A 7995-nucleotide genomic window follows, 5' to 3' on the forward strand; every position below is an offset into this window, starting at 1 on the left:
AAACTGGTTTGTTTCGGAAACATTTTTGCGGTGTTATAAATCTTTTTTTTCCTTCATTGATTAAAGAGATCCGCAGATAGACATAGAGATGGACTGCCTTGGCGAAATCTACCTTCAGACAGAGAAAAATAATCAGAATTAGCTGTTTTAGGTGTCTAACTTGAAACAGACAAAAATGGACTGTTTCGGTCAACTCAGTCCTGAAATAGACAGGAATAATCAGAACGGGCTGTTTCTGCCAACTTGAACTAAACTAATTGATAGGTTGTTTCAGGTTATCTAGCTGCAAACAGAGAAAAGTAGACCAGTAAAAGCAGTTGTTTAGGGAAGTCTTATTTGAAATCGAGTAAACAGTTAAACCTAACTTGAAAGAATTATTAAAAGTCACACGAGGCTGATTTTAGGAATACCGAACTCGATAGCTGCGGTCGCTTAAGTGCGGCCAGTATCCAGTATTCGGGAGATGGTAGGTTCGAACCCCACTGTCGGCAGCCCTGAAAATGGTTTCCCGTGGTTTCCCATTTTCACACCAGGCAAATGCTGGGGCTGTACCTTAATTAAGGCCACGGCCGCTTCCTTCCCACTCCTAGGCCTTTCCTGTCCCATCGTCGCCTATCTGTGTCGGTGCGACGTAAAGCAAGTAGCAAAAAAAAAAAAAAATTAGGAATCTTCAGTAATGTATTTCAAGTTTAAATACTGACGAAGCATATGATACATTCCTAGGAAGTTTATTTGTTACTTTAGAACACGTGGTCTACATATTGTAAGGTTAAATACACATATATCTATAGATCGGAGTAGTGACCAAATATCCTAAATACTCAATCGAAAATTTACTGAATATGAAGTTTGTTCTGGAATATCAATAAGAGAATTCTATCAGGCAACGAAAACGCGAAGAAAGAGTAGGAAGTTGCACGCGATTTCAATTCTTATTAAAGGTCTTGTTAATTTTCTCGAGGAAGTGATGGAGTGTTAAAGGAACAAAGGCTCCTGTTATAAACAAGTTGTTACGCCTCCTTTTTTATCGAACTCTGAACATTGTATTGAACCACAAGGTCAGCTGAATGTACAGTAAGTGCATTAGATTTCTAAGGGAGGGCCCTCAAGGCTACATAGGAGTATATATACTCCTGGGGAAACCACCTGCTGGCAACACAGTCTTCCACTCCGAAGATCAAACAACAACGACAACAACAACATGAAACTTCTGGTGGTAAGTAAAGCCTTTTCAGCATAATATTTGTGGCTACCAAGCCGAGGCGGTTGCACCTGGAAGAATTGTTCGATTCCTCGTCAGGGAGTAGAAAACTTTAAGAAACGAGATTTCCACTTTCGGAGGTGCACATGGCGCTGAGGTTCACTCAGCCTACACCAAAAATGAGTACCAGGTTAATTCGTGGGGGCAAAGCGACCGAGCTTCTAACCACTCCACACCACCAAGTGCAAAGCTTAAGGATAGTGGAAGCCTTCACCGTCCACCCCTTCCAAGGGCCCTCATAGCCTGTACGGAGATGACATTGCTTTTGCATAGTTGTACAAGATTTCCTATGATAGTACTACAGTTCTTCGTCTAATAGAATAACATGGATTCAGTCATTAAGCGATCAGGGGTTATTATTATTATTATTATTATTATTATTATTATTATTATTATTATTATTATTATTATTATTATTATTATTATTATTATTATTATTAACAAATACGTCGCAATTGGGAAATATCCCGGTGGCAATAGTCATTTACCGTAGTGTGAATTAAGCATAATTAACCACCACCACCAACAACAACAACAACGGTACAACACCTATTCCATGGACAGAAAATATTATAAGAAATGCTTCTAGTTTAACATTCTAAATCCAGCAGATAATCGCAAATCCATTGTCCGTCCTTTACAGCTTTTACTTTTCACTTTACACTAACACTAGTCGTCTTCTTAAAAGATTTGATACCGGAAGGGAATCGCTCAAAGACTGCTGCAGGTAATTTATTCCAATTCCTTATGGCACTGTTTACGAAGGAAAACTTGCCCACATCAGTATGCTGGATTCTGGCCCTGATTTTTATGCTTGTCATTATTTCTCAATAAGTACGAGGGAGGTTCCAAACTATTCCTATTAGGCTACTACTCAAGGCAGCCTTTCCCGTATAGCTCTTCTAAAAACCACACAGGCGTGCTCTACTTCTTCTAGATTTACGACTTTCCCAATTAATGGTATCTCTCCTATTCCTGTTTACGAAACGCACCGCTTCTTCTATGAACTTTTTTTCTAGGAAATTTATTAAACCTACCTAAACGGATTTCAGCACGCAGACCCATATTCGAGGATTGGTCTTACCAAAGATTTATAAGCTTTACTTTTGGCACCAGAATTAGCTTTCTTGAGATTCCGCATAATAAATTGTAACGATCTCCAGAATTTCTGAACTACATTTTCCACTTGCTCTGAACAGTTTAAGTCTTTTCTAATAATAACATCTAAGTACCTACAACTATCAACTTCAACAACACTCCCAAGTTCGTAATCCCTCTTTCCTGCCATTTTTCTTTTACTGAAACACAATTTCTTGTTTTTCCGCTGTGGATTTTCATTCGATTTTCACGTGCCCATTTTTCAATCGTATCTAAATCCTGCTGAAGCAATAGTTCGTCCTCCTCTCTATTCATCTCCCGGTATATGCCGCAATCATCAGGAAAGATGCACACTTCCAGTTTTATAGAATCAAGCACATTATTCATGAAAAGTATGAAAAGAAAGGCCACGGCTGCTTCCTTCCCTCTCCTAGGCCCTTTCCTATCCCATCGTCGCAATAAGAACTATGTGTGCCGGTGCGACGTAAAGCAAATGCTAAAAAAAAATTAAGTAAAAAAGGTAATTTAATTATTTTAACTGAGGAATGACTCGGCTCCGTGGTTCAAATCCCGATCATTGTATGTGGAGAACGCGGAAGTGGGGCAGGTTCTTCTCCGGGTACTCCGGCTTTCCCTGTCATCTCACTCTCCAATATAATTTCATTTTATCTGTCAGCCATTAATGATTGCCCGAGAGGAGCGCTACAAGCTTCGGCAGCAGGCACAGTTCCTATCTTCGCCGCTAGATGAATCTTCATTCATTCGATTCCTGACCCGGTTGAAACTGGAAAGGAAGCTGCGGATTTTCATTTTCATTTTCAACTGAAGAATGAAATGACTTGAACCTGTATTTTGTAGCTTCTGACAACGTACATCAACTTGGTTGACTGAACTGATATATCTTTTGAGCATCACTTGTACGTTTGATTGCATCATTTTCTCCATTCACATGAAGGAGGTACATTCAAAGTTTAATTATGTGTTCACGACACACATGGCAGGCCAACATAAATTTGCACCCATATTCATAAAGAGATAGACATCATTTATAATGATATGCCCTATACACTCATGCACATTCTTGAAGAACCCATGGAGATATCACTTTAAAATTTTACATACATATTTTAGAGCACCAGGAACTTTATTTTCTGGAAGAGTTTCTTAATTTATTCATTAATTTAATTCTGAAAGATTTCAAAAATATTTTTATACCTTCAATAAATGTTAATTTGTAAGATCCCAGTTTCCAAAATAATAAACACATCAAAGAATGGTTCCAGTACTTTTTACATTATTAAATGTAGAAATAGGTTATCAAGTTTCGTAGCAGTCCTGCAAGTAGTTATGGAGAAAATGTACCTACACTATGAAAATTGCAAAATTTCGAAAAAACAAGTAAATGTAATTTTAAGTTTGTTTAGTCTTACACTACATGAAAACCTCCATAACTGTACGCTTCCTCTCCTTTATTATCCCCTATACTTATCTTGCTGCTTCTCTTTTTCTGTCTTAACCATTTGTCTTTACTTTGGATTAGACTTAGTATGACACTAGTAGAAGTAACTTTCTTGAAAACTTCACCATGCCTCCCAATCATAGAAATACTGAATCTATGGTTCACTCACTATTAAACAAGAACAACCTAAATAAAATGTGCTTGAAACAGCCACTGCCTCCCATCACATGAATCTCCGAAAAATATTCATAAATGCCATCTTGAGTATACTACATACTTCATTGCCAGTCAAACTCACCTGGAAAACTGAGTATAGGAAATAGCTTATAATGAACAGTTGGCGCGGCTCCTCCAGGACTTGGTTTTTTAATGTCAAAACATTTCCTAACAGACAAAGTAAGGGTCCCCATACTACGAAAAACTTAAAATTAAGCAATTTCTTCAATTGTGCCGAAAGTTGAAGGGATAAAGGGCCGAGAAAGGTTTCAAATTGTGAGCCTTAGATAGCTCTATCAAACTAAAAAACGAATGACCAAACTGACTTCCGGCCTAAATGCAGTTCCGATAAAACAGACTAAAATCGCCTGTTTATTTATTCGTATTCTTTTTAATTCACATCCTAGCCAAATTAAATTATTTACATAATTCTTTCTGTAATGTGTTCCTTAGATCAATACCCTCAAGCGTTTTTTTTTTAATTCTGAAAAATGTCCAAACCGCATGTAGTTATAAAGGCTTAAGTGAAACTCTGCCTCGACTCAGATTAGCGTTCGTAATGACAGAAAAAAAACTGCTAGTCTAATCTACCGGAGTGATGATTAAGAGAAGGACTGTAATGTTTAGGAATAAGTAAAGAATATATTCCCACCCTTTATTAAATTTTATGTATTTACATAAAATTCGTTGCTCATATTCCTAGGATGTTTCCAACATTTAGTTGCTTGCCTGAACGGCTAGAACTGCGGATTTATTGTTAATTAATCCATTTATAATTTTATTTCTGCTTTAAAATTGGGAATACGTTCTGAAAGTATTAATCTGTCATTAAAAAATCTTCAAATAATCGTATTTTTCGAAATTTTCTGCCATAATATTCCATGGAACTGTGGAATTTTTATTAATTAATCCATTTATAATTTTATTACTGCTTTGAAACTTTAGGAATACGTTCTCAAAGTATTAATGTTACATTAAAAATCTTCAAAAAATAGCATTTTTCGAAAATTTTTGCCATAATATTCCCTTAAATATTAAGAGTGGTGAAACTGAACGAAGGCACAGAGATAGTTGTAAGTAGACGATCGTGGAGTTGGGGATTTAATATGTTCCATGCTGATAAAAATATTATTTCAACATCATCCCTTGGTTTTACAGGTTCTGATCGTGCTTCTGGTAGTGGTATGTGCCATTGCTAGTCACCATGGAGGTCACCACGGTGGGGATGGCCACGACAACGGTGATGGTGGAGGCAAAGATGATGGCGGAAATGGAAATGGTAAACATAAGCGAGGTGTAGTAGGCCTTGGATACGGTCTCCACTACGCTCCATATACAATCGGCAGTGGATACGGATACCATGGCTTGGGTTATGGCTTTGGTCATGGCCTCCATGGTGTGTACGGTGGTGTGGGACACGGTTACGCTGGTCACGGCTACTATGGCTGATTTATTGTACTGTAAAGCTTTATACTGTTTCAGATAATCTTGAATAAATATCTTACGTTATTTTAATCAGTATATTTTGTTTTATTTACTATATTCGTTTTATAATTTATTATTTTTATTAAATGTTTATTTAATGGTTCATGGTGTGGGCTGATGTAGTCACATCCTAGTTCTTGAACCATGGGCAACGGTTGAGTAGCCTAGTAAGTGGTCCTGAGAGTTGGGATACCAGTTGCTACGGAATGGGAGTGGGTATCTAGGACATTGCCCTCCTTGTGTTCAGGTGGCTAGGACTATACAATCCACCGTGGTACCTAACGCGTTAGAGGAGGTATCCTCACTTGGGCTATGTGTAAATAGGGTAGCATTCTGCTTCATGAATTTACTGAGCTCAGAAAATTTTAAGCAAGCCTCGGACCTATGGGAGTAACGGAGTTCCACTCCCATTTGACAGGTGAGGGACTGCTTAGAAAGAACTTGGCGAACGAAATGGAATTCGATGGGGAATCATCAATATTAATGGGGCTTATGGAAGAAAGAAAGTAGAACTGGCTGAGTCAGCAAAGAGGATGCATCTGGATGTGCTAGGAGTAAATGATATCGGGGTAAAAGGAGATAACGAGGAAGAGATACGAGAGTATAAAGTGTACTTGACGGGTGTTAAAAGGGGAGGGCAGAGTCTGCTGTAGGGCTGTTCATCAGGAATACTATTGCACGCAACATAGTTTCTGTTAGGAACGTAAATGAGCGAATGATGTCGGTAGATTAGACAGTTGGAGGAATTAGAATGAGAATTGCCTCAGTGTATTCAGCATGTGAGGGTGCAGATGAGGATGAAGTTGACAAGTTTTAGGAAGCGCTGAGTGACATCTTGGTCAGGGTCAAAAACAAGGATAGGATAGTGCTAATGGGCGATTTCAATGCGAGAGTTGGAAATGAAACTGAAGGATACGAAAAGGTGATTGGTAAATATGGGGAAGGTACGGAAGCGAACAGGAATGGGAAGCGAATATTGAATTTTCACGACCGCATTGTAATCGAAACAGACTTTCAACGTATTAGGTCGTGTTACGTACATGTAGTACGTGTTGAAGAGATGTGCTAGCAGCAGTGCCAGACCTGTAGCTCAGATCCTTTCAAACAGAACAAAGATGGCCTATGCCACCATAGCTCAATTGGTAGAGCAACCGACGCGAAATCGGGAGGTTGTGGGTTCGGATCCCACAGGTGTCCGGCTCGCCATTTTTGTTCTGTACTTAACATCTCTTCAACACGTAATATATGTACGTAACACGACCTAATACGTTGAAAGTCTGTTTCGATTAGGAATGGGAAGCGTTTGCTGGATTTCTGTGCTAGTATGGATTTAACAGTTATGAATACATTCTTCAAGCATAAGGCAATTCACCGTTACACATGGGAGGGTAGAGGTACCAGATCCACAATGTACTGTATCTTAACAGACTTCGAATTCCGGAAATCGGTTGGGAATGTACGGGTTTTCCGGAGATTTTTCGATCATACTTACACTATATGATCTGTAGTGAACTAAGTATATCTAGGCCTAGGATAGAGAAAGTTAAATTTGTCTGAATACGAATAAGGATAGAAAACCTGCAGGACGAGGAAATTAGACAGAAGTACATGGATATGATTACTGAGAAGTTCCGAACAGTGGACAGTAAGCAGGTTCAGGATATGGAAAAGGAATGGGTGGCATACAGAGATGGTGTAGTAGAAACAGCAAGGTAATGCCTAGGAACAACTGTATGTAAAGATGGAAGGAAGCGAACATCTTGGTGGAATGATGAAGTGAGAGCAGCTTGTAAGCGTAAACAGTAGGCTTATCAGGAATGGCTCCAAACAGGGGCTGTTGCAGACATGGAATTGTACGTAGATGAAAGAAACAGAGTGAAACAAATAGTTGTCGAATCCTGAAAGAAGTCGTGGAAAGATTTTGGTAATAACCTGTAAAGGCTAGGTCAAGCCGCAGGGAAACCTTTCTGGACAGTAATAAAAAATCTTAGAAATGGAGGGAAAAGGGAAATGAACAGTGTTTTGGGTAATTCATGTGAACTCATAATAGATCTCAGGGAATTTCTGGACAGATGGAGGGAATATTTTGAAAATCTTCTCAACATAAAAGGAAATATTCCTGGTAGTGTCGCGAACAACCGAGCTCATGGGGAAGAAGAGAATGATGCTGGTGAATTACGCTTGAGGAATTGGAAGAGGTGGTAAATAAACTCCATTTTCATAAAGCAGCAGGAATAGATAAAATTAGACCCGTCATGATGAAGTATAGAGAGAAGGCGGGGATAAGATGGCTTCATAGAGCAAAACGATTAGCATGGAGTGTTGGTAAGGTGAGTACAGGTTAGACAAAAGCAGTAATTGCACCTATCTGTAAGGAAGGGAACAGGAAGGATTGCAACAACTATCGAGGTATCTCATTGATTAGTATACCAGGCAAAGTATTCACTGGCATCTTGGAAAGGGGGATGCGATCAGT

General features: G+C 38.8%; 1 long non-coding RNA gene across 1 annotated transcript; it reads left to right on the plus strand.

Moving 5' to 3' along the window:
* The first annotated feature begins 1136 nt into the window (after nt 1-1136).
* Nucleotides 1137-5555, plus strand: LOC137502704 (uncharacterized). The gene is made up of 2 exons (XR_011018836.1): nt 1137-1216; nt 5193-5555. It is a non-coding gene; the product is annotated as an uncharacterized lncRNA (long non-coding RNA).
* Nucleotides 5556-7995: the final 2440 nt, after the last annotated feature.

The sequence above is a fragment of the Anabrus simplex genome, chromosome 11 (genome assembly GCF_040414725.1).
Source record: "Anabrus simplex isolate iqAnaSimp1 chromosome 11, ASM4041472v1, whole genome shotgun sequence".
Lineage (NCBI taxonomy): Eukaryota > Metazoa > Arthropoda > Insecta > Orthoptera > Tettigoniidae > Anabrus > Anabrus simplex.